General features: G+C 44.1%; 1 protein-coding gene and 1 long non-coding RNA gene across 2 annotated transcripts in view; one reads left to right on the plus strand and one right to left on the minus strand.

The window, feature by feature from the left end:
- Positions 1-26,263, minus strand: part of CREB3L2 (cAMP responsive element binding protein 3 like 2) — a gene marked incomplete at its 3' end in the record, with an annotated part of 80,115 nt that overhangs the window by 41,386 nt on the left and 12,466 nt on the right. The gene's annotated exons all lie outside the window — the stretch shown is intronic.
- On the plus strand, positions 1,185-24,687 carry LOC308065193. The gene is made up of 2 exons (XR_013928704.1): positions 1,185-8,971; positions 9,160-24,687. It is a non-coding gene; the product is annotated as an uncharacterized lncRNA (long non-coding RNA).

Below are 26,263 nucleotides of genomic sequence, written 5' to 3' on the forward strand. Positions count from 1 at the left end.
TTTCCTTAGCATCCCCCCACACCCCCCAAAAAATTATTTTGGATTTAAAGAGAGAATTAAAACCAAAATTAAACTCTGTAATAACTAGGACTAAATATGGGTTGAAAGAAAAAAGGAAAAAAAAAAAAAAAAGCAGCCTTTGTGCAGTTGAAGCAAGGATGAGAAACAACCCTGAAGTTCAGTGTCTCTTAAGCCCACTGTCTGCCAGCAGAGAAAAGGATGCTATTGCTCATTAAGCCCAAGCCTCTTGGGAGTTATATAAAATAGGAAAATCCTCACATTTCCCTGCCCTTTCCCCAGTGCATAGTTCTTGGATCTAGTCTAATTTTTCAATAGGCTTGGTGCATATTTTGCTATTTTTCACTCTCTCTCCAAAAAGATTCAGAGTCAGAGAGGAGTGAGTCACAGGGGACAGAGCACCAGAGCAGTGAGTCAGTGAGCTGGAAGCCCTTCAACAAGGCTCCCCCCATCGGGGTCCTGGCTGAGACCTCAAAATACATTATTAATTCTGTTGCAAGCAAGGGTCTGGATTATGCTCGCAGGTCAGATGCATTCATTCTTTTGTCTCAGCTACTTTTTTTCCCCCGTTATTTTTTTTCCCCTCTTACACCTGGCTTACTTGTATGCACTTCGTTTGTTTCATAAATCAGCTCTTAGGCTGCCAGCTTGAGTGGCAGAACCACAGAAAACAAACTCTCCATCACTTCTGCCCATGCCCTTCTCTTCACCTGGCGAGCCGCAGGGTCACAACTCTTTATCACCAGTGATTGTAGAGGCTGCAAGACAAGCCTGACTGACAGGTCTGCTTTTCACAAGCCTCCAAACCACCAAGCCTAGGGGCAAGGCTCTCCCTGCCACCTCCACCTAGCATGAGTCACCCTAGACAGAGGGGGTAGCTCAGCTTCCAAAACTTAGTCATTGGTGTCTCTGATGATTTCTGGCACCCAGACAAGAGACTTAAAGAGACCAGTTATGCTATTAAAAACTATCTAGCAAAAAAAGGAACAGATGCAGTTGTTTGGATTTTTTGCCCCAGCTATGCTCCAGGCATGCAATGCCAGTCATAGATGTTGTGAGAGAATATTAATTTTCTGGGTTATGCCCCAGGTACACCTACAGGCTCTTTGGAAGGAACTGGTATTTACCACAAATTTTACATCTAACTGGTGTCTTAGCAAAAAAAAAAAAAAAAAAAAAGGCAAGCAGGGAAAGAAAGTTTTCAGACAAGCTGAAACCTTCATGTACAAATCCGACAATTCACCAGCTGGCATTTATGGTCTTATTTGTTGCCCAAGAGCTCAGCAGCAGGGATAACACATTTTGTTGTTGCACAGCTGGTTTAACTTACGGCCACTACTGAAAGAAAACAGTTACTCCAGTCTCTTCTTCAATGCATGCAGAGAGATCTTAACATTATAGCAGTGTTGTACAACACTTGGGCGCACTGCAATTGGTTTCATCTATCATCTTGCCTCACTATGGAAATGGGAAGGGATGAAAGCAAAGAAAATTAATCTCAGTCGTTATGTAAGAGCATCCCTTGTCAAAGGGCACTGCTATTTTATTGATATATATTTTAGATGTGTGTATATATATACACACACAGAGGTATCCATTTTAAACAGAATCTACTAGTTTTGCACCCATTTTAGAGATCATAGAAAATCTCAGGTTGGAAGGGACCCATAAGAATAATGTCCAACTCCTAGATGACTTTATGGATGTAAAAGGAAGGAGGAAAGGATAACCAGGGAAAGAAGTCAGAAGTCACAGGGATCGTCCAGTTGGCCTACATGGAGACAAAACCCTCTCCCCAAGAATGACTAGCACCACACAATTCAGGGACAGTTACTTAAAACAGTGTAACCTGCCCTGCAGGGCAGCAGCAATTTGCTCAGCTGCTCACCCTGCAAGGTCTCATCACAGATCCCACATGTTAAACAATACTTGAAGCTGCCAGCCTCTGCCCACGGGCACAACCTCTCAAATATAACCATCCCAGTGGGCACGCTGTGCCAGGATGCTGTTCGGACAGCCCAGCAAAATCGTGATTTCTTGTCTAGGTTCCCAGTAGTACTGGGGGCCTCCTGCAGAACGCAGATGCTCTCCAGCTTGGCTGTTTTGTGCTTAAAGTGTTCTCAGCAGCATCCTCCCCGAGGACCAAACCAGTATCTTTCAAAGGAGGATCTTTAATTTGTCTGAGCAGCATAGGTAGGAAACAACAACTTCTGCTCCATTAGCAGCACTCCCTGCATGCTTTGGCTTGCCACTCCTGCCTGACAGGACACTTGACATTTAAAAATAAAAAGTCACTGTTTTCTTCTTCAGTGTTACTTCTTTAATGGCTACCGAGTTTAAATGGCAGGGTTCCAGCTTGCAGGACCATTCCTTCTTTTTCCTAATGCTGGCTGCAAACCTACACACCACCCATAAAAATGCAGCTCCTTAAAGCTTCTGATTATAAAATAATAAGGCTTTACTATCACTATTGGCAGCTTAAGGAGAGATTGGGCATTTTATTTCACTGAAGAGTTAGTAGGTTTTGTTTTACAGATTTATTTTTAGTACTGGGGCGGTGGAGGGTGTTCTGGGTTTTTTATTTGTTCAAGGGTAGAAGCATAGAAGCTGAGGCTTAAAAAGAAAGGACACAAACTTAGGCTCCAAAATGTTTATTTAAGCATTCTTCGTTTCTGAAGAGTCAGATTCTCTTCACGCACCTAAATGTAGACTCCCTGAATTGATTATGGAAAATATAAAATAGCTTTTATAAATGCTGCCTAATATTCATAGACATAATGGTTAAAATTGAGGATGCATGTAAAGTTTTAACAATAAATAACACACCATACACATATAACACTTTCTTGAACTCAGAAGACATGTGCTTGAGCACAAGGAAAGGAGAAAAAAAAGTGGTTTTGCAAAACAAATGTGAAGAAATACATAGGTCGTATCACCCTCCCCAGGAGATTAACTCTCCTGCCTGATTCAGAGCTCAAGGATCACAGTCTTTGGCTAGCAATGACCTTAGCTGCCATGGGTTTTAGACCCTGCCCAGCAGAAAGTGCTGCCCTCTCTATCATACAGATACCTACTATCAGAGCAGAAAGAGAAACAACACTGTAGGACTTTGTTTTGTGTTCAGTGCTGCTGTTCACTGAGCATTACACATTAAGTACCATGCACTAAAAAAGCCAGTTTGATGTCAAATCCTGTTCTAGCCTGTGATCTTGCCAGAGTGTGAAAAACAGTTACATTAAAGAACCCCTTTCCAGTAAATAAGTCCTACACCTTGCTCTCAGTAGAAACATCCTGGGTTTTGATCTGGCAGTTCCCATAAACTTGCACTGAGCCCAAAACACCATGGATGCATTCAGATCTGATACTCTGCCAACAGCAGCAGGTATAATCAAAGGCTTCCCATCCCAAACTGTTAAAACGTTTCCAGCTTGCAACTCTGCAGTATGCTAAATGTCTAACCAGCTACTGCACAGGAAGCTAAGGAAGAGCAGACCAGTAATACTTGACCCAGTGACAACACTGGGGTAGAACGTCCTTACCTTGTACCCACTGCCATGACACTAGAGCTTCTTTGGATGTGCCAGCCCTAACCAAACTCATCCCACAGCAAAAAGGCTTGCATTTTGAAGCCACTTCCAGTGGTCCTCTGTACCATGGGATGGATACTCACATTGCACCTGTACATCCTTAACTCTGCAGAAATTCACACAGGAACCCACAGAAATCATTTTGGCACCTCATCCTGTATGGACCAGTTCTCCACTATAACTGGTACTTTGGCACCCTCCCTCTGAGGAAAGATGCATTTCATTTTATGTCACAAGAGCGGCGGGGGTCACTTGGTTTTTACTTGTGTCAAAGGCAAACCAGTCTGTTTTGAAGCTCTACTGAAAGCTGTAGAGAGAAAGGAAATAGGGCAGGATGTGAACAAGATCAAAGTATGCATTGCATTCATTGAGACAAATTATTTTAAGACACCTCACACTTAGGAGCTGGTATTCCAATTTCCTATGACAGGTCTTTTGTCACAGTGCCAGAAAACACTACTTCAGTCAACTTTTTAAAAATAAAAAAAACAGGAGTGCTACTGGATTAAGATTCAGGACCCAAAATAGCAGTAGATGGAAACAGCCGTATCCTAAGACCAGGTCTTAAACAAAAACAAAAAACGAAGTTGTACACTTAGTTCCCCTCTATGCTTCTTTCCAGAGATACAGGGACTAGTGAAACAGCTCATTTAGTAATGTGTGCTGACTCTCTTCTCTCACGAGCACTCACAATACAGTGTTCAAACCTGTGTTACCTTCATTTACCAGTAAACAGTCACTTCAGCTTCTTTTACTAGCCCTCCCTCATTCAGAGCACCCCCTCTTTCATCCATACCTACTTCGGTACCTTCCATTTCCAGGCCTTTGCTCCCACACAGGTGAGAGAGGCCTAAGCTACTGATGGCCTTGCAGGACGTAAAGAAGATCAGCGGAACTGGGAGGGAAGCTGCAAGCTCCAGGCAAAGACCCTGGAGGACCAAGAGCCAGAAGAGCAAACGTGCAGAAGCAATGGGAGGAGAAGGGAAAGTCACAGTGCTTGGGAAGGGATAAAATAAACCTACAACAGATAAGCAGCATATTAGGGTTGTGCAAGATCTTCCTCCATCCCCAGCTGTGTGTTTTTGCCAAGCGTCACCTACTTTTGTGCCTTGCCATTTACAATTGCTCATCCTTAAGTGGTCATTCTCACTTGCGTTATGGACTTGTCCAGAAGGCAGGTTCAAGAAGAAAAGGGGACTCAGGAGGGGCAAGCACTAGATTCCTGCATCCCCAAGTCGGCAAAACACGCTGCACGCTGCAGCAGGAGCAGTGCCAGCACATCATCTGGCAGCACAGCCCTACCCTTCTGCAACAAACATTTCCTCCAGCCCATGCTCTGCAGTCCTAAAGAGATGGTCAAAGTTCTTCAAGCCTCCCCTGTAAAACAGGATCAAGAGAACCTGACAGAAGGTCTTTAATAAAGAAAGCATCAATGTTGATTGTAAATAATTCATGAACATTTCAGCCCATGCCTAAAAACCGAACCAAAGCTCCTGCCATTTCATCACGGCAGGTGAAGAGAAAGCCAAAATGGGTAAACAACCCTGCTTACCATGGAAACTTGTAAGTATTAAATATTTTGGGCTACTGGAAGAAAGAAAAAATGCTGAGAATTAACATAAATCAGAACCTAGAAAACAAGAGTTAATAGAAAACAATTCAGAGGGAAAAAATTCTGCTTCTGAGTTTGTCAGGAACCAGAAGAATTTTAATTATAGATCAGGTCATCACTTGGCTGCAGTTATTGTGGGGGGGGAGAGAAGATGATCAAAATGTTTAATTGAATATTCCTGGGAGGGGGTGGTTCTAAATTACTGCTCTTTATATGAGAACAGATGATACAGTCATCCCACAGGATGGTACTGAAGTGGTTTTCATCCCAACAATAACGGAAGAGAATATAATAACAGCTATTCAAAGATGGCCATTTTAATTAGCACATCTAGAAAAACTCCATCTGAAAAATCTAAACAGTTTTTAAGGAGCTCATGAAACTCTTTGCAGTATGAGACAATACTGACTGCAAAAAATATGAAAATATTTAAGTGTAAACAAGGCAACCAAAGTAACAGCAAGTTACCCTACCTACTGTTCATTCCTGAATAAGGGAAGAGATGGAGAAGGGTAAAGAGTAGTTAAGAGTCCAAGAATAAAAGGGAGGGAAATCTAATTTATGCTTATAATTCCACAATAACCAATAATCTAGCTTCTCAAATGTTATCTTTTTGTAATAGTATTACAAGCTTAATATACCTTGTCTGTTGTAGGGCAACTGACCTGGTGCTATACAAAATTAATCCAGAGTAATATGAAGTCAACAAGCCACATTCAGTGTGACAAAGAAGAAATCTCCAGATGCGAAATAGAAATCAGCTGATTGCACCACATGTTGTCAGTTGGTTCCCACAGGGATCGGTTCTTGGCCCCAGACTCTAATATTTTATCAATGACCTGAGAGGAAAAGTCAGCACCACTGAATTTTGCAGATAACACAGCATCAGCAGGAGCAGCAAGTAATAAAAAAGTCAGGTCACAAACCCAAAACATAGTACTTGGTAAGCAGCCATAAACAAGTGACATTTTAAATAAAGCTGAAGGTAAAAAGGAAAAAAAAATAACTTACTGCTGCAAACAAAAGGCCCCAAGTCACAGTCAGCTGACTGACAATCAGAAGCAGAGATCACAAAAAGGACTTTGGACCCTGGGAGAGATGTGGCTGAAGGAGCATCTGTGGGACAGGTACTTAAGTGCTGGGCACATGAAGGAGGGGAGGAATTACTGCGGATGCGTGCTCACACTTCAAATGCAAGAGGCCCCTTGCTGCATCCCAGGTTGAGCCCCTCGGCCACAGCATTGAGGTCTCGTGCAGTTCCAGGAGCAACCAAGCACTGGCAACTCTCACATGACTGTCCTGTGCTGTGGGGCCGCTGCTGGGCTCACACAGCCAAAGAACAGCAGGGAGGCAATGGTACTGCAGAAATTTTGCCTTTATTATTTATTTAGGGCCATTTTTTTTTGTTTGCATTTGCTTCTTAAATGAGGCTTCATATTTAAAAGAAGTCACTCTGTAAAGCTCAAGCCCCAGCTAGAGCTTTTTACCACGGTCTTATGCCAATCACACAACCTGCTGCACAAGTCTGTCCCCTGTTTTGAGGACTTCAGAAGACAGAGCGGTGTGGAGCAGAAATTAATTTCCTCCACGCTCATGGTGGATGCAGCTGCTGCTGGCCACAGCCACGCTCCAATCCTATCCTGCCAAACTGTAAAAAAAGAAAAAAGAAAGGATGTTGAACAACTGGAGAAAGTTCAGAGAATCACAAGAATCACTGTGGAGCTCGAAATTCTGCCTCAAAATAAAGGCAAATAACAAAAGAAGAAACCAATGTAGTATTCAGCTTGCCAAAGAGGAAATTAATGCTGAACACGAACTTTCTTAAAGTACTGAAACAGGGAACAAGACTTAAAGATCAGGTCTACCAGCTTGCAGCCAAGTTTATAAGCTGAAGACAGATCCACTCATTGAGGTTATAAAGGGTCATAACATTAAAAAATAGGGAGAACAATCAATCATGTAGGAACAGGGTGAATTCTTCAACCCAAGCCATTCTTAACTGAAGACAAAGATATGCAGAAATTCAAACAGGAAACAATCTGGGGAAGTTTTACAGCCCATGATTTACATAAGGCTAAACCAATTAATCATAATTGTTTCCTCTGGCCTTCTTGCAGCAAAACAAGGCTGTTTACTAGAGCAGCAGCATGTTCTGGAGAACCCGATACAAACCCAGAGTTGGGCAACCTGCTAATGCTGCTTTGCATTCCTATGTTCCAGATAACTTGATATCCTTATCAGGAAGGCAGTCAGTGAACATGGTTCAAGAACCTAGTTTTAAGACCAAAGGTTGGTCATATTAGACACAACCACCCACTCACAAGCAAGCTCCAAACACAGTGCTCGATAAACTTAAATGACTGGCACATAGCACAGCACTAGCCCACTGAAAAGCCTTTTCCCTTTGTTTATTTTCAAGGGTGCATTCTCAAGCCCTACTGCATGAGCAAGTCAACACTTCCTCGCACACCTGAGTTGGGCTGGTAAGGTCTGTGGACACCCCAGTAACAGCTGGGAGAGGGAGCCCCTACCATTTGCCATCACCACAAGAGCTGCACCTTTAGAAAGCTGGGAGAGAATCACAGAGGAAATATTCAGCAGCTGCATTGGACTTCAAGGTTTCTCAATCAAATAAGCTAAAAATACAAATACCCAACAAACAACCATGCATGCAAACTGTTCGCTATCCTTTTGATACTGATCTGTTCCTCAGGAACAGGAAGGCAGCTGCAGTCACACCAAAGCACAAGCAAAGACCTGCAACAAACTCTGAGGACCCACAAGCACACGGCATCGTGATCATTTTCAGAGTCCATGTTTAATTTACAAACAAACCACAACCAAGAGATGGCCAATTTCAATGTTGATGGAAGATTCCCCACAAGCCTACGTGAGGAGAATGCCAGGGTGTGTGTAGGAATTCAAAAGGAGCTTCCACATAGAGAACCTTACTTCAAATTGAAATCATTTAGCAGTTGCTCATTTCCAAGTCTCTTTTACAGTGTCTCCTAGTTAGCCAAGCTGCACGTGTCTGGGCATCTCCTCCATGGAGGACCCACCATCCTTTCCAAATGCCAAGGCTGCAGCAGCAGGATGCCCATAGCTGAGATATCAGAGGCAAGTTATTTTATACTTGCTTTAAACCTGAGAAAGAACACAAACACAAGCATGTAGTATGCAACACCATTCAAACACACAGAGAGAACAAAGTAACTTAGGTTCTTATTTTATGTTAGAAAAAAGCTTCCCCTTTTTTTTATTTGATGAAGAAAAAAACATTAAAAGCAAACAGCTGACAGAAAGGAAGGAGAGGGTGCATTTAAAGGAAAGGAGGAGTTGCATCCTGTTTTAAAGATTAATTACAAGATTAATCCTACCAGGCAACGTTAAGTTTCTGGCAGAAAAGCAGAAGGGCGCTCTAGCCGACACCTACACACGCACCCCTGCGCAGCATCTTCCCAGTCCACATCCCTCAAACGCTAATGCACAAAGCTGCTTTCACTTGCAGCATTGCATTTAATTGCATATATTGAGCGAGTGCGCCGTGCAGTGCAGAAGACAACTCTCCCAAAACTGCCAAAAAAGCCTGCCAAGCATCCTGGGGATAGAGACGGGTGGAGGGAAGTTTCAGACATTGCATAAGCACAGGCACACGTCATCACTCATTCGCGCTAGCCTGGCCAACCCCAACTCAGAGCCCTGGAGCCACAGCCAAGACCTGCTCGAGCTGTCCGGAGGTGACGGGTGCCTGGTGAGCCCCGCCGGGAGGGAGAGGCCCAGCCTGGGGGTGGGGAAGGACATGGGGCTGCTCACAGACGCCAGCCCCAGCACCCACCCAGAGTGAGCCCCGAGCCTCCAGAGGCCCCTCGGCCCCTGCTAGTGGAACCATTACCCCAGAGCTTAAAAAACAGAAAGAAAAAAACCCCGTGTTTTTTCCAGGGTCTGTCAAGGTTGCTGTAAGCAAGGACACACATCCCTGCGGTTACAGGGCCAGTCGGAAGCCAAAGGTGCCACGTGCTGTCCCACGCCACCCCCGCGGGCCCCCGGCACAAAGGTGCCCTTTGCCACTTCATTCCACATGGCTAAGGGCAACGACAAAGCGATACTCTCCTGTCACAAGGGATTTCAAGGATAACAGCATCGAAGATTGCATCACATTTAATGCCAAGATTATGGGGATCATAAAACTGCTGAAGAGAGCTGGGACGCAGAGGGAGCCCCTGGTTGCAGGGCGCAGCGACACAGCACCGAGGCTTGAAGGGAGGGACCCACACGGCTACTTCTGGCTTTGAGGACTACTCAGAGGTAAAGAGCAAGCTCAGGAGCTCAGAAAGCACAATTTGCATTCCGATTTCAGGTGTTGTTGTTTCTTCCACACAGCCTATAAGCCATCTGTGGGCCACAGCACACAGAACCCTGGCTGCCACACACCAGCCCAGCACAGCCCTGCATCACGCAGCTCCGACGGAGAGCACCTGAGGGATGGAAAACACTCCTGGAGCTCAGCCAGTCTGTTCAGCTCCAGGGAAACACAGGTACATAGCCAGCAAAATAATCAGGGGAACCTTGCACTGCTTATCAGCAATGCATAACTCTAGAGTCAGTTAAGGCTATATATACACAGAGATATATATGTGTGTGTGTGCATGCTTGTGTGTCTGCGTGTATTAAATATAGCTCAGGGTTTTTAATGCGGTGCCGTCGGCTGTGGAATAGTTCAGATGAGCATCTGCTACAGACCATCTGGACTGGGAGGGAGGGAGAGCAAATTGCTACAGAACTCTTGAGGAATTTGAAACTTGCAGTGGATTTTACACAGAAAACGGTTGCGTAAGGTACACTGACAAATGTGCGGTATCAGGAAGGTTCTTTAACTAAAAGAAGAAAAATAAGAAAGAGGAGAAGTGATCCTGAAACTGCTGCTTCCTGTGGGGGTTGGAGTTGGCAACCAGTGATGGTACTGACCTCATACCACTAAAATTCAGCACCATTAAAAGAAATAAAACCAAGTTCTCAACACATGCATAGGTATAGTAGAAGATCTAGCATTGGACTGGTGTTGCCTTGAGGAACTGAAAGTGGTACCTGATATTCACTGGGTTACCATGGGGTATCTTAAGCTTCCATCAAAAAATAAAAGACATCATAAAAACCACAGCAAGTTTTTCTTCACTGAATTAACATACAAGAACAAATGGTCCATGTGTAAAGCACTTCAATATCCTTATGACTAAGATGGCTTCATACTCATAATGTATGCGCATATTTGGAGATAGAATCATTTAGGCTGGAAAAGACCTTTAAGATCAAGTCCAACTGTTAACACAGCACTGCCAATTCCACCACTAAACCACGTCCCTACGTGCCACGACTACACTTCTTTTAAATACCTCCAGGGATGGTGACTCAACCACCAACCTGGGCAGCCTGTTCCAGTGCTTGACAACCCTTTCGGTTAAGAAAGTTTTCCCAATATCCAATCTAAACCTCCCCTGGTGCAACTTGAGGCCATTTCCTCTTGTCTCATTGCTTGTTACTTGGGACAAGAGGCTAACGCTCACCTCTCTACAATCTCCTTTCAGGTAGCTGTAGAGGGCAATAGGGTCCCCCCTTGAGCCTTCTTTTCTCCTGGTTAAACAACCCCAGCTCCCTCAGCTGCTCTTCATAGGACTTTTTCTCTATACCTTTCATCAGTTTCTCTTCTCCAGAAATCTACAGTAAAATTCTGTGAACTAGAAGATTTTATAAATCAAGGCTCACAATGACCATGTCTTAATGCAGAACCACTACAAAGACTGACACGCCAAAACTAAAATTGTCAGTTTGTCAGAATTGCTGAGCACCCTCTCCTCGATCTTTTTTTTTTCTAGTTGTAAGATCTGCAAACCGTAACAAAGAAAACTAAAGAACACTAAGTAAGCTCAAGTTTGCAGAATCTGCAAACTTCCCCAGAAAATTGTTACATGTGCAAAAACAACAAGGGATTGAAAATCACTGCTCTGCTTCCACTGACAAATTGTGGTTCCAGATGGCTCAGGAACATCTGGTCTCCAGCAACAGTCAAGATGAGCATGGTTGGCACCAATGCCAAAAGGGAACTCAGCATGCTGGGGATTTCCAAAGTTGAATTGTACCTGTCCTGTAACAGTAGCAAGTTTATAGCACGAACAGACTGGGAACTTCAGCAGAGGACAATACAGAGAAATAACAACTCTTCTTTTGGAAAGAGCTGCTGTCCATCTTTTCTCCATTGCCAGTCATCTTTATTTTTCCAATATTGCAATAAAAAAATATGTAATAAGACTTCAAATGGTCCAGTAGGGTATAATTTTGTAAAAGGAGCCCACTAGACCATTTTACAGAAGGACCTAATAGCTCTGTTCCATGAAAGGATCCTGTTTAAGCTTTATGGTGACAGCCAGCCACACTCAGAAAAGCCTGCAAGCAGATGGAGATAATAGAAATTTAAACAGACCATCCAGCTTTCAGTTTAACCACCGCATGTGGCATTTTATCAGTTGCCAGGCAAGTGGGAGAGGGGAGAAGGACTAGAAGAGATCATCAGTCTCCCCATCCTGTCTACATTGTTCCAATCCCTGGCTCACGTAGCAGCAGTTATAACTATTCCCCTTTTGACAGAATTTGTTAAGACAGTTGGGAAAGGTCAAGACAGAACACGGATATGGATTTAAACCAGATGCCCGTGCTAATAGTAATTCAAACCACATACTGCCCACCTAAAATGAAAATATTAAATAAAAGCAGTGACAATTTGATATGCTTTTAAAGGTTTGGTGCTCTAGCTATTTTTATTTAAGCAGATGAGTTGTCTGATCCTGATGCAAATCCATTTTTAAAAGTTCAAGGAGTAAATAGAGATACATGTTGAGAAGCAGACTTCTTGATGTGTAGAAATTCGTATTCATGGCTTTTTTTGTTGGTAAGATACAGGCGAGCTGTAACTGCAGGAATAAAAGCTTGATGGAACTTTTCATAGTACAACATAGCAAATAAAGCTTCCTATTAGTAGCCAACACTGCTACCATACACCTCCAAGAGGGGCAACCAGAGCAATAATAAGCAAATTATCTAGAGACCTAGCCAAAGCGTGTGAAATCTATCACTGTTAAGAGATGCCCATGTGCACATTCAGATGCTGTGCTGGTACACTATGAAGCTGGTGCTTTGTTTAGGGTAGAAATCAAGCAGCCAAGGAGGACTACAGAGAGGTTCCCTGCCACGATTTAGAAGAATCACAGTACTGACCTAATAAAGCCTTCAGTGATGAGACAGGCAGAGAAGAGGCACAAAACACAACTGGGGAGTGAAAGAGGAATGTACACAGCTCCTTATCTTGCTTTCTAACACTTAAATTCCCACAGCATTTTTCTTTTCTTATCCCAAAAACAAGAGGACACTTGTGTAACTGGTGTGGGAATAGCCACAGACAAGCCCCTTCTGCTGATAGACCCAAGCTTTGTCCTTGGCAAGATAACCTGTAGCAGCAAAAAGATTGTGCAATCATTTGCCTCACTCAGCCTCAGCTGATGGTGGCACAAGAGCATGCTGCCTGTGATGGGAAAAGCCCTGGGGATGTTGGGGAAAAGGATGACATTTTGCCAAGAGCCACCCAGAGCACCCCAGGTGCTTTCTGCATAAGACACCCAACCTAGCCTCAGGATACACGCACCCTTCAGTCACTACCTGAGAACTCAGACAAACAAGTTCTGGAAAAATCCAGAAAAACAGGCCTAGTTTAAGACAGCATTGCCCTTTGGCTCCCTGTCGACTATCAATCTCTCACAACGGGAAAGGCAGGCCTTCACCCCAGCCATTTCTGTTCACAGGAGGGGACAAAGTGTCCAACTCGCCTTCCTCAGCAATGTAAGTTAAAACACCAGCGTGTAAGGCCTGGGCACGTCCTTCCGTAGCAGCCTCCAGCAGAGATGCAAGATGGACAGCTGGAGGCAGCAGCACTGGAAAGCTATGCTGCACCACAGCTCCCCTGTCACAGCTGTCATTGGGCATGCTTTAAAACACATATTTTAAATTTAAAAATTCTCAATGCCCAAATGATACAGCTGTTCACCTTTCCTCAGCCATTAGAGCAACAGTAAGAGCTGTACTGCTAAGCCATTTATTTTAATAAATTAAGTAAATACAGCTTGTCTCATATCCAACACCACCTTTGGAAGAACCTGCATTTCATAAACCAGCAAATAAAGACCAGGTATGTGTCCAGAGCAGTTTCTGGGCTAGTTTGGCCCAAAGCACAGACAAAAAGTTGTCAGCCTCGGAAAAAGGCAAGAGCATCCCCACAATTCACCCCACGAAAGCCCCAGCTCTCATACTTCATATTTAACTGCTAGTAACTGATGTGTTAACCCCACCCTGGATTTACATCATCCCTTTGGTAGAATAAAACCTTACCGAATCAATGGGGTTTGGTTAAAGGTTACGCACACATGCAAGGCTCAACAGTCCCAGGGTCTCAAAAGCCTGACTGTTGGTGCTGACCCCTGCTCTTTCCCCACCAACCCAAAATGAAACACAGAAGCATTTGTTGTAAAATCGCTCCACCGCAGGCACACAGAGCGGGGACTGTGCAGGCAGGGTGCAAACCCGAGGTGGGCTCCCCGCTGGAGGAGAGCTGCGTTCCGTTTCCCTTTCAAACGGATTTCTGAGGCTCTTTCTTCCTTCAGCACAGCCTGTCCAAGGCACATAAACAGAGAAAGTGACACTCTTCTGAGCAGAGGGAGGACCTTGGAAACCCCATCTCATCGCCTTGCAGAGAAAAAGCAATAACCTCAGCCCCCCCCCCACCCCTCAGCAGCTCCCCGGCAGAGCTCCTGCCTGAGGCGGGGGCTGGCGGGGGTCCAACCCGCCTGGATACCGCGCCAGGAGCCTGCAGCTGCAGGAATGTCTGGGACTGGGCGCACGCAGCTTTTTTTAATTGCACGCTTCTGCTTACACCGTCTCAGTCTGTCCCGGCTGGGTATTTTTGGGGATTGGGTTTTTGGTTTTTTTTTTTGTTTTGTTTTGGGGTTGTTTTGTTTTTTGGTTTTTTTTTGGGGGGGGGGGGCAGGGGTGGTTGTTGGTTTTTGTTTTTTTCTTTCCTGCATTATGCTTTTAAGTGGATGGGGAAAAGGAGGGGCAAAGGGAACAATTGTAAGGCAGGCTATTGCAATGGCACGTTCCCCTGCCTATTGTTAGACTCCAGACTGGATAGCCACAGTCTTATCTTACCCTCATTTTTGTGTTTGGGTTTTTTTGGGGAGTTGAGTTTTCTCTGTTGATAGTGGTGGAAAAATTAGAGCTCTCAGACAACAGAAATCAGAGCAAAGAAAACTGATGGAACACATTTCAGAAAACCCCAACAAGCCTGAAAACCCAGCATGTGGGGAGGAGTGTTATAAGGATATCAAGCTATGAAGCATACTTTGGCAACCTGTCTTTTACAGCTCAAGAGGCTAAACGCTGCCGATATGCAACAGATGAGAGCACATCTTGAAAACTGAGCAAGTCCTGGCTAAGTCACACACAAACTACCCAGATATACCAGTTCTATCATGAAAACTCAGATTAAGCACAACCAAGAGGCACGTTCCAACTGCAATACCGAGTTTAAAGCCATCACACCAGGTTTCAAATGCAAAAGGAGTACATAAACTTGCAACCTCTTACACCCTGACCTTACATCCTATCTGTTCCACCAAAAGGTGCAGTTCAACTCTCTCAGCCTCTTTCCAGTATCCTGCAGCATCAGTACTCCACACAACAGAGCATTACCAAGAAAATCCTAGTGTTGCTGTATCACGAGGAATGTTGAGATAAAACTTTTAACAGGTATAACCCGCAGAGATCTGTCCCTTTCTGCCAGAAATTGTGTTGGATTATTATTGATGTTCAACAGAAGTCACCATCCTTCCCAGAGGTCACCATTCCCTCAAAGAGAACGGCTTGACTCCATGTCTGCTGCTTCAATCCAGTTCCATCAAAATGGATTTGATGTCTAGTATTCAAGAACTAACACAGACCACCCTTGACAGAGCAATATGAGGGAGCTACTCCAGGTTCGGTTACACTAGCAGCTATAAAGGGGACAGCCGAAGGTCTAGCATTCCCAGCAGAGCATACCTAACTAAAGCTAAAGTCACTTGTTAATTTCTTGCTGTCTCTCCCTAAGGGCTATTCATGCCTTATTTCTGACCTGTCTGCCTGATCAGAAAAACCTCAAGAGGTCAGCTAGGTTCCACAGCTTGGTAAGAGTTGCTCAGCAGCAGCCCTAGCATCGAGCCCAGCATGATTCAAGCTCTCCCAGGAAAGACAGAATTTTTTTCTACGCACCTCTCAAAACTGCATTGCTTGCAGCAGCAGCCTGCCTCAAAGAGAATTTCTTCGCCGACTGGGCTGCATACAAGGTCTGCATTTTAGCAGTAGCACTCCCCCAAAGTTTGATCCTTCCAGCAGTCTTCCATTACAAAGTCATCGAATCCAGAAGATGCCAAAGATGGTGTAGTTCTGCTTCATGGGGAGTGGTGCAAACACTATCAGGGTAAAATCTACCCAAATCCTGCATAGCTCATTCTTGTTGAGAACAGATGCTCAGCCACATCTGCTTACAAACCTACCACCTGCAGGAGCACTACCTCTGCACCAGCGCTGCTGTCAGATGAAACCAGCTTCCACACACAGGGCTGCCTATGTCTGCTCAGGCTTTGGCTCCCACCAAAGCAAACCAATTAGTGGACCCTGCAAACAGGAGTATCACTTGATCAAAAGGAGTTTTCTTCCAAGAGAAAAAGCCACATCAGTGGATGAGAACTTCACAGGAGATGTCCTTGTAGCTACTGTCCCCTGCAAACAGCTCTGCTCCCTTTACAGACATCAAGAATGATGCAATTCATGATTTAATTGCAACAATTAGCCCATTCTGGCTGAGGTCAGGTCCACAGAACTTCAATGAAGTGAAAAATGCACTTCCATTAAGAAAATAAAGAATAATACCCATGTTCTTACAGCAGATCTTTTTGAACAATATGGGCAACTCTTCATATTCCATAAAACATTCCACTGAGGCATGTTAGTATTTATTTCCCAGATAAGGCAATGCAAGTGACCTCCGCAAACTAGAGCGATATTTGGCATTGGAAATGCAACAAGAACTTTAGCATTCCTGTACTGGGATACACAAATCTACCTTTCTGTATGTATAGGCTGGAACACAGATGTTCCATCTTCAGTCCCAGGAAGAACCAAAACTTGTATAGAGAATAGAGATCTTTAAAGGTTCCCCGCAATGAATAAATTCTTCTTACATTCATGGGATGAGCAACTTGAGCTCTGACAAAGATCTCATGAAAATTATTTGTGTGCAGACATACTTTAAAGACCAATTTCACTGAACTGTCATCCCATGATCATGAGGGGAAAAAAACACAGATTTGTTTGGACAACTTATCCAAGTTTGCACTGTGCACTTGTATCTCCAGGGTGAACTGATCTTCCTTAAGACAAAACTGTGTGTTTCCCTACCCTTATGAGCTCATGAATCAGCCTGAAACACCTCAGACTACAGTGCACACTGATCAGGACTTACTCTTTCACAATGTTGCAACAACAAAATTAAACTGTCTAGTAGGATTTTGCAGGCTACTTACCACAACCCTGAAATCCCCAATGGGTGGAGCAGTCAGAACTGTCATAAATCAGCAGATCAATCCTGCAGGCTGTATTTACAAGACTACCACTGCGAGCCCTGGGGGGGGGGCATCAGAAATGCTGTTTCCTTCAAAGTGGGCACACGCGTGTGTCTTGGGACATGACTATTCAAGCCTTCCTACTGAAGGGCACACCTGTTTCTGGCAGATGATGTTCCTAGCTGCCATCAAAAAAAGACAACACTAGGTGGCAAACACTTTATGATCGCTTATGATCACCACAGGCAGCTTCAAACTGAAGTATCTACTCACCTCCAGACTATTTTCCATCTGTCAGACACAAAGAACCCGACCTGGTTCTTACTACAGAAACAATCCAGACATGCTGAAGCAATTGGAAAACAAAATTCAGCTGAGGTTCTTTTGGCAAGTAGCCTGACCACTGCAGTGCTTTTTTCTGGTCTTCCATATATAGTTGTGTCAACGGCAGTAAAATATTCACTCAGCCACCCTCCCATAGCCAGCAGAGCCTGTAACCAGCCACCCACACCACAGATGTACTCAGAAATAATGAATCCCCCCTCCCTATTGACACAGCGTAACATGCTGGGATGCCACCACTGCAGCAGGGTTAGTGCTCCAGCCCTCTCACAAGATACCAGATTTGTTTCTCCCGAGTAAGGGAGTAGTAGCTATGCAATGCTTAACAAATAAGGCAACCTGCTTGGATGGCAGCTTAGGTTCAACAGCAGCGTACTTCCGTGTTGTTCAAGCTCACTGCAGGACCAGAGCTGGTTGGCAACAATCAAAAACTCGTAACAGGAATGATTTTAACAAAAAGTTATTAATTCACATTTTAAGCAGTGCATATACAGCAGTAAATTGCAAAATATTTCACACTTCCATGTTTTCTTCTTCACATATCCTTCCATCTACCAAAATCCCACAATATTAATGAGCAAGACCTTCACCTTCCCTTCTTGCTATGGATAATCATAACTAAGCAAAAGATGCACCTTCCACTTACAGCTTCCAAAATTTCTTAAAGTTATCCAAGCACTAGAATGTTTAAATACTGTAGGTAACACAAATGCCACATTCTGATATATTCTGCTCTGGACTGTACATTTCCACCCTTTCTCCAAATTACAGAAATTGTCTCCAAAATACTGCACACCACCACCAAGAACAACACACCAGTGGACAGATCAAGGCTTCCTGCCAAGGCTGAGTGCACTCCTATCCCCTGGTGAAGAGGGAATCATTTTGTGATGTTTGCATCACTTTCTGGTAAAGGCACGTTTTATCTTCCTTTTCCTTTAATCCTCCTTACCCCTTAAACCCACCCAGAATCTCAACCAGTGTGGCTGAGCCCGCTTGCACTGTACTTTATCAGTCAGCCTTCAAGCAAAACAAGCAACACAGACTTTCTAAAGGTGTCTCCAACCAGCAGGCCCAACTTTCCAAAGTGACATTGATACACACAACTGTATGATGTCTGCCAGAAAAACATAAAAAGCGGCACAATTTGTAGATAAAAATTATGATACTAAGTCACAGGTTCATCACACATATACTAGAAACATGGAATAAGAAGAATCCAGCCTCGTTTTATTGTTAACTCCTGTTTTAAATGGGATTGCAGCCAGTTGCTACTTCCTTAAATCCTTTCCTGGTCAGTCCAACTAGTCTTTATTAAAAGTTTTAAGCTATAAGTCCTCCTTGCCATTTTTTTCCCCTCAAGTTCAGTCAGACTGTTGTCCAGTCCTTGCCTTGCCCTTCAGTCTGAACCCCCTAAGAGCCCTCCAGACTTTAATTTATAAAGGGAGGGGGTTCTCCTATTTAAAACTTAATCGGCAGCAGCTGGCAGGTCGGGATCAGATACATGAAAATTTAACAACATAAGCTCCACAAGACAACCGATATCTACCAGCGAGGTAGGGAGCAGAAGTGACACCCTTCTGTGGTACAGTCTTAAGCATCCTCCTGCAGTGCATGGTTTCTAGGGCAGGAGCTGGCTGAAACAGCACACGTTGCTCAGTTTCTTTTCTACTTCACTCTGCCCTTCCCTGGACTCCCTCAGTAAAACCTACAGATCTATTCTTTCCCAATAAAATACTAGAAGCCCTTTTTATTCCCCAGAGTTGTTACACTTGTACCCTGCCATATGAGCCTGTCCACCTGTTTGAGAGACGATAACAGAGAAAAGACTTAAATGGAGCAGAGCTGCTCCTCACTAAAATTATAAAGAATATTTTATAACTTTGTTTTCCCTCACTGTCAGAGAGGGATGGAAAAACTCTCTCCTTTCTCCCTTCCTCCCCCAACCTTTTTTGTTTGTTTTTAAATGAACACCACCAGGACAGAAATATTATTTGCTAAAAAGAAGAATCTGAGAAGTTAACGCTGAACTTGAGCATTTAAATATACCGTCTGTTGGTACACTGCCAGTAAGGGCCTAGCATAGAGGCCCCATCGTTCACTCCCTAAGCAGGCAACATCCCTGTTTGGCTTGGCTCGGCTTCCTGAAGCGCTGCGTCACTAACTGGAAACAGGCAGGTCTGCACAAAGCTGCCAAGAGGAGGCTTGGAGGAGCAATGCAATGTGAGCACCCCGCTCAAACCAAGCCAGGGACAGAGGACACTCAAAGAGCTGGGTCTTTGCTGGGTCCCCAGTTAAACTAATTTGCAGCATGTTCTGGGAAAAGGGATGTAGTTTTGCCTGTGTGTTTACTGACATAAGGCTGGGGCTTGGGTGTCTCCGTGGATCACAAACAGGACTGCTGAGAGCCATGGCTAGGAGCCTGAAAGCACTGGTTACATTAATTGTGCCCCTGTACTTTACAGAAATCCTTGACAATCTGTTTACAGATATGAGAAGAAAACCATGACAGCTACCTCCTCCCTGCTGCTTCGAGACACTGCGCTAAGCTACATGGAACCTCAGGGCTATTTATACACCAGGCCCCAATGCCCTCCACAGTCCCAAGATGGAGATCAGCACCTGTATGGGTACAACTTATCATGGGGAAACCCCGCTCCTGTCTGAGATGTTTCAAGTATCTCTGCTTAATGTAAGAGCTCTGAAGCAATGCATCACACAGACACATTTTAGATAGCCACAGTGCTACCTTAAAGCTCACAGATGCTGCAGCATCTGCTAGTAACCGAGCTTTTGAGAGCACTGTTTTCCAGCGTCCGCCCTGCACAGCCTTTTCTCTTTGATATGTATTGCAGACCACTGAAGTCACAGCCTGGTCTGCATACAACTTATTTCGCTTCCTTGCCCCATTTGCCTCCAGGTTTCTTCACACCCCTGCTTGGTCCAAACTTTCTCTGACATCTGTCCACTCACTTCGGATCATCTCCCCAAGCCTTTGACTCACATTCTTCCCTGCCACTACGACTAAACTAACGGAGTGCAGCCTGCCTGGCTCAAACACCAGACCTCTTGTCTGAGACCTACACAGAAGAATTAACTAAGACTTCTGGGGCACTGCCTGAAAGCACCTTAAAAGGGCTCAATTAAGAAAGAACATGTAATCAAAGGAAGTCCCCTCCAAGGCACTCCAGCAGTACACTGAGAAGAGAAGTCAGGGGCTTTTAAAAATCACTCCCTGTTTGTTAGGATAGGGGTTTGCAGGGGAAAGCTTTACACCTCACTTCTGCTTTAATTTCCTTATTTTCTATTCTGTGTCTTGGCCATCACCCAAGTGTCCAACTCCCCAGCAGCTGCTTCAGGGATGAAGGCACCAGCCTGGAGCAGCAGAACTGCCCCTCCACGTGGTTTCTGTACAGGCACACCTAGTCCGCGCAAGGATCTGTTCCTAATCTGCCAACCACATGCTGCAGTGCCTACTGTTGCAAGGAGCTCAACTTCCACTACATATGCCAAGCAGAAATGAGATAAGGCAGTTTTGCAAAGATAAACTTGCTGTACATCAATCACAGAAGGAAGCTAAGCACACATTCAGGCTACAAGCACCCACAGTGGTTTAAGGCGTTCCATGTCTTACTTTATTGCTCTGCTGCCACAGGTTATCTTTCTGTAGCAGAATGGCAAAGGCAGTCACAGGAGTTCTCCTCCGCTCCACAAACTGACTAGTGCTGAAGGACCAGGGTTGCTTATATAGTCTGTTCTCAGCCAGGTCTGAGTGGTGACTCCCAGCAGCATATGTAGCCTCAGCCTCCCCTGGTAGACCCAGCAGAGCCTGACCAGCTTGACAGGAGCATCAAGCTGAGGAGCTGCATTCCCAGCCAGATGTGTCATCAGTGTCTCTCCAGGAGGTACCCGGTGCTGAGGAGCAGCTCAGGAAGCGGTGACTTCACAAGCACAGCAGCTCCCCCCTGTACCAACACATCATAGGCACATTGGGAGCTTTATGCCAGAAGGAGAAGCAATGCTGCTTTAGGAAAGCTGAGCACTCTCCTGGCAATCGCTGTGTTTCCAATACAGCCTTTTAGACATTTTCAAGCCACATCTGCTGTCCACGCTATACTTGAATAAAACATTTTTCCTGCTAGCATATTCCAAAGAAAAAAACAAAACAGCACTACCACCAGAGACAGTTACGCCATACCATGGAAGCAGCTTAAGGCAGCATCTTTTGTCTGACAGATACCTAAATACAGAGCATGTCAAGGAAGAAAAATTACTCACCTTTCCCAAATGCCCTGGGCACTCTCCTCCTCCTCCTGTCTCAACCTGCACGCTAAAATTAAACCCAAGTCCCCTGTAAACTATGAGAAGACTGAACCTGCATCACATGCAAAATAGCAGTCTCATTAAAATGTTGCAAAAGTTCCGGATAGACATTAACAACATAAGGCCTGCCACAGGCAATGGATTTTAAGCTTCCTCCAGCTGGTAGTGTAGAAAAGCACAGGCTTGTAGTATTGTGGCAAAGGAGGCAGAGGAACAGCACCAGTTTAAAACCGGGTAAAAGTCAGTACCATTGGTATAAGCAGGACCACACCAGCCACCACCTTCCACTAGCTCTACCTTTAAAATGAAAGTTAGAAACTTTCCTTTTTTGTCTGAGTATTCATCCTGCCTCCTCATACATTTAGTCTGTTGGCTTTTCCTCATCCCTCTTAATAACTGCTTTACTTTCTTCTTTTCCTCTGCCTTCTTTCACTTGCCAGGGCTGAAGACCCTGGACAAACTGGCACCGATCAGGTGTGTTTTAGCCAGTCTGTCCCAGACAAGAGGTACAGGGAATTCAAGGCCATCTTTGGTACTCAGCTCCAAGTGGGAACATACATAAAGGTGGCTTTGTACTTTGGGACTAATGCTTTTTTCTACCAGAAATCTTACCCTTTCCTACATGCCTTGTGCGCTGTCCCCTCCTATATGCACCAAGTGTCGTCATGATAAAAATGAACAGTTCAAAATAGCTTGAAAAGATCAAATCATTTCTTTAAACTTCACTGAAATAAACGCAGTTCAGGAGAATGACCAAATGCTGTGATGCATTTGGACAGATTAAAAAAGTCACATAATGTTCTGCCTTGCAGGATCTCTGTATGTTCTGCTCTGCAGTATCCAGAGCCAAGAGGGCCAGCAATAAAGTTTTATACCATTTAAAGCTAGAAAGGGCTACGCAACCCTCCTAATCAGACACTTCCACATGTCCCAATCCACTGTTTCCCTTTTATAGGGTCTAATAATTTGTCCTTTGTTGAAATGTAACTGCAAGAAGAGAACATGTGTATGCTACAAAGATTGAGAAACAAGCATTTTTTCCTCAAGTCAGGTGTATTTTTAGCCTTTTTTTTGGTTATGCTTTCCAGCTCTTCCACATCTTTTTTAAGGGTTGAACTTCAGGAACTGGACTCTATGTAGTAGCAGTGGTTTCACAAACACTGTATACTCAGGTTAAATAGAGACATTATTTTGAAAAACGTGGAGATTTTTTTTAATATTTTTCCTTCAGAGTCACCCTAGCAGAGCACATGGAGTTGCTTGTCTATCTGAACTCTAGACAATTTTCCAAGTCCTGATTTCAATAGGCATTCACTCGTCTTTTCAAAGGTACAGACACATTTTTTATTCCTAGACACATAACTTTACTTCTGGATCATGGATGAAGACATCGATAAGCCTCCTGTCTGGCACTTTTTTGCAGAACCCAAAAAAATCCATCCTCTGACACCAATTGTCCTTTAACAACTACTTTGAGTCAACCCTTTCATTTCACACATTTTGTGGTATGATTTTTTTAATCAATACAATGAAATAAATATCCAATTACTTGCAAAGTGTCTCCATTTACTTCATTCTTTTTCACCCCAAAGAATGCAATCAAGTTTGTCTGACTATATCTGCTTTTCATAAAATCCTACCTACCACGGTTAAGTCACACCTGTATCCTCGCACTCTTAACTGTGGAATCCTACAAGGTTCCATGTATTTTTAAACGTTTGGTACGAGTATCCCCAGTGCATAGCTTTTCTTTCCTCCCCTTTACTCTTTCTTAATCAATTTAATGTTTTCAGACATTTCCTCATGATGTCATGATTCAACAAAAATCAGAGTCAACAAGCCAAACTTCTCCTCTGGGAACTTCCAGCCTATCTGGATTTCCAGTTATCCAGGTTTGTTGGTTCCAAGAAGTTTTGTAACCCGATTACTGACAACAGTTAATTTTCATACCAACACACAAAAAAGTCCCCTTTCTACCCTTACACTTAACATTTTCTTTTCCCCTTGAACACTCAGCTGACATCACCAGCTCCTCTCTACCTCACACTGATTCTTTTTTACTCTTCTTTAAGCTGTAAGCATTACTTTGGCCAAAAAGTGAAAAGGTATTTTCAGAGGACATTAGCGGTTTAAAAAAGGAATAACATAATCATAGTTTAAAATTCATAATCCCCTTCACAATAATGATAATTTTATTCCAAACACAATGCTCTGAAGGGTTCTTGCTGCGAGTACAATGATATTCATTATCTCTGTGTTACAAGAACCACAGCCGAAACCAGTTTTCAGACTCTCTATTCTGGTACTGATACCGAAAATTACATTATATACATCATATGAAACTGAGAAAGAAGCCTAAATAATAATAATGTGAGCTTAACAAAGTGTTCTGATTATATCACTTCCTCATCCTCTTCCAATCACCTGTCAAAGCAACACACATTTAATGTTTTTAATCTCTCCTCATAAACCAGCTACTTCAACCACCTTCTTTTGCTGCTGTTCTTTGATTTCTCCTAAATTAGCCTCTCTTTCAGATATCCAGGTGTCAAGAACTCATTGCAAAGCCCACAGCTAAACTGTAGCATACTGACAGCTACACGTTCCAGGTTTCCATGTAGCACCCCAAACTGCACTTTTCAACACCTTACACACCAGTTTAAGTGGCAGTAGCATAGTTAGTTGGCCTTCCTCAGGCACAACCCTGGCTCCTTTGATACACAGGCTTTACAGCTTTCTGCACTGCATTACTGCTTCAATTGCCTTTTCCCTTGGCCTTCAGCAATGCAAGTTTCTGCAGATTCTTGTCTGTATTTCCAACCTCCTTTTACACCTCAAATACCTGCAAATTTGAAACAGAATCAGACTCCAGAGGTTCCTTGCAGCTCCATCCCAAATACCGTATCATATAATGTCCCTCTTAAAACATCAAAGCCACATCTTAAAACCCTGTAGGTTTTTTTCAGCCCCAAAACTAATCCTGTCAGAAAAGTGTTTCAAACAAGGTACTGAGAAGAGGGCTGCTGTATGATTCTCTTCCAGACTTTTTCATCGAAGCTAAAAAAGATGTTCTGGACGTGAAATGCCTTTAATTTTAATTTTTTAGAAAGGAAATCAAGACATTCACTGCACAGTGTTCAAGGTCAGTGCCGCTTTTTGATTGGTTTTGATCTTGCATACGTGTTTGTAGTTAAGAAAAAACAGCAACATAAAGTCCATCTTTTCCCTGTGGTTTTGCAATGCATTTCTATCAACACAACAAACAAGCAACAGCAACAGGGAAACATTCCCAAGTCTCAGGGCAGAATCCCTGCTGTTGTTCACCAGCGGAGAAAGATAATAGCCAATGGGAATTCAGCTGAAATTTTGCTCTGAATTAGTACAGCTGAATGAGAAGCAACAGGTCACCCTTGGCAAGTACAAAAGTAAGGCTTCTTTTTCCTCTTCTAGAGCTTCTTGTAAGCGACAGCATCCATTAAAAGCCATGAGGCGCAAACCAGCTGAATAAAACACAGAACTGCAGAAGCACCAAGGCATAAGAAAGAGACAAGTTCTGCATTCAGAAAGCTCACACCCCAAAACCAGCCAAAGCTCACTTCTGCCATGACTTTTTCTTTAGAGAGTCATGCCCGAGAGATGCCTTCCAGCTGCCTGGGCATCCCAAGGGCTGAGCTGCAGTGCAGCACCCTTGCACATGCGGAGCCCTCCGGCAGCTGCAGCTCCCGCCCTGCCTGGCTCGCTGGAGACCTGCTGTCATTGCTTTGATAACTGTGGGCAGGAGGCATCCCAAGGAGTCTCGACTTCAGCTCCTTCAGGGGTGCTGGGAGGGAAGGGGGCAGGCAGACATGCACGCATCAGTCTGGAGAGGCAAGGGAGGAAATGCTTTCCCATGAGAGGAAGGGCAGATGGCCCACAGCCAGCCAAAATGGTCACCCCTAGGGAGCCATCAGTCCCTGCAGCATTTCACCAGGGAGCGCAGGATGCATTAGGGCTGTATGCAGGCAGGGTCAGTTTGGTTTTGTTTTCTTCTTTTTAAAAAAGAAAATAAAATCTATGCTTTATGCCTGATCTCTGAAAACAGTTAGCAGCCTGCCCCAAACACTACACTAGTCCCAGCCCTGAGTCATGGGCACAGCTGTGTGGGGTGGGGGCAGTGGAGAGGAGGGGAAGGGAGCTGCTGCACTGAGGAGCTTGAGCAAGACATACCATCAGTGCTGATGACTAGGCCAGTTACACCCGTGATGAGAAAGACAGATGTTTTGCAGAAATTCAGCCACTGCCTCATATTAGGAGGTTTGAAGGCTGAAAGTTTAGGCGTCATATTTTCCTCAGTCTTCATCCTTTGTGAGCTGGGACAGATCCAAGAAAGCCAGATATCTGGCTGCAAGAAATAACTACCGTCTTGCTCTTGGCTCCTCCTAAAGATCTCATCCTGTCCATAATATCACAAGCCTTCTACAAAGGCAACAGTCACATCACTGCTTTTACTGAAAGGAAAAGCTGGAGATGCAGATCAGCTCTTCACTGCTCCTGAGTTTTGGTTCTACAAATATTCATACAAATCTCTTCTGTGGGTACCAGAAGCTCCATAAATGAAAATACATGTTTTCAGATAACCCACACAAAATCCAACCATTGCAAGCAGATTACTGAAGCTGACAGAAGAACCTATAGGCCAT

The sequence above is a fragment of the Falco punctatus genome, assembly GCF_963210335.1.
Source record: "Falco punctatus genome assembly, chromosome: 6".
In the NCBI taxonomy this organism is placed as follows: Eukaryota; Metazoa; Chordata; class Aves; order Falconiformes; family Falconidae; genus Falco; species Falco punctatus.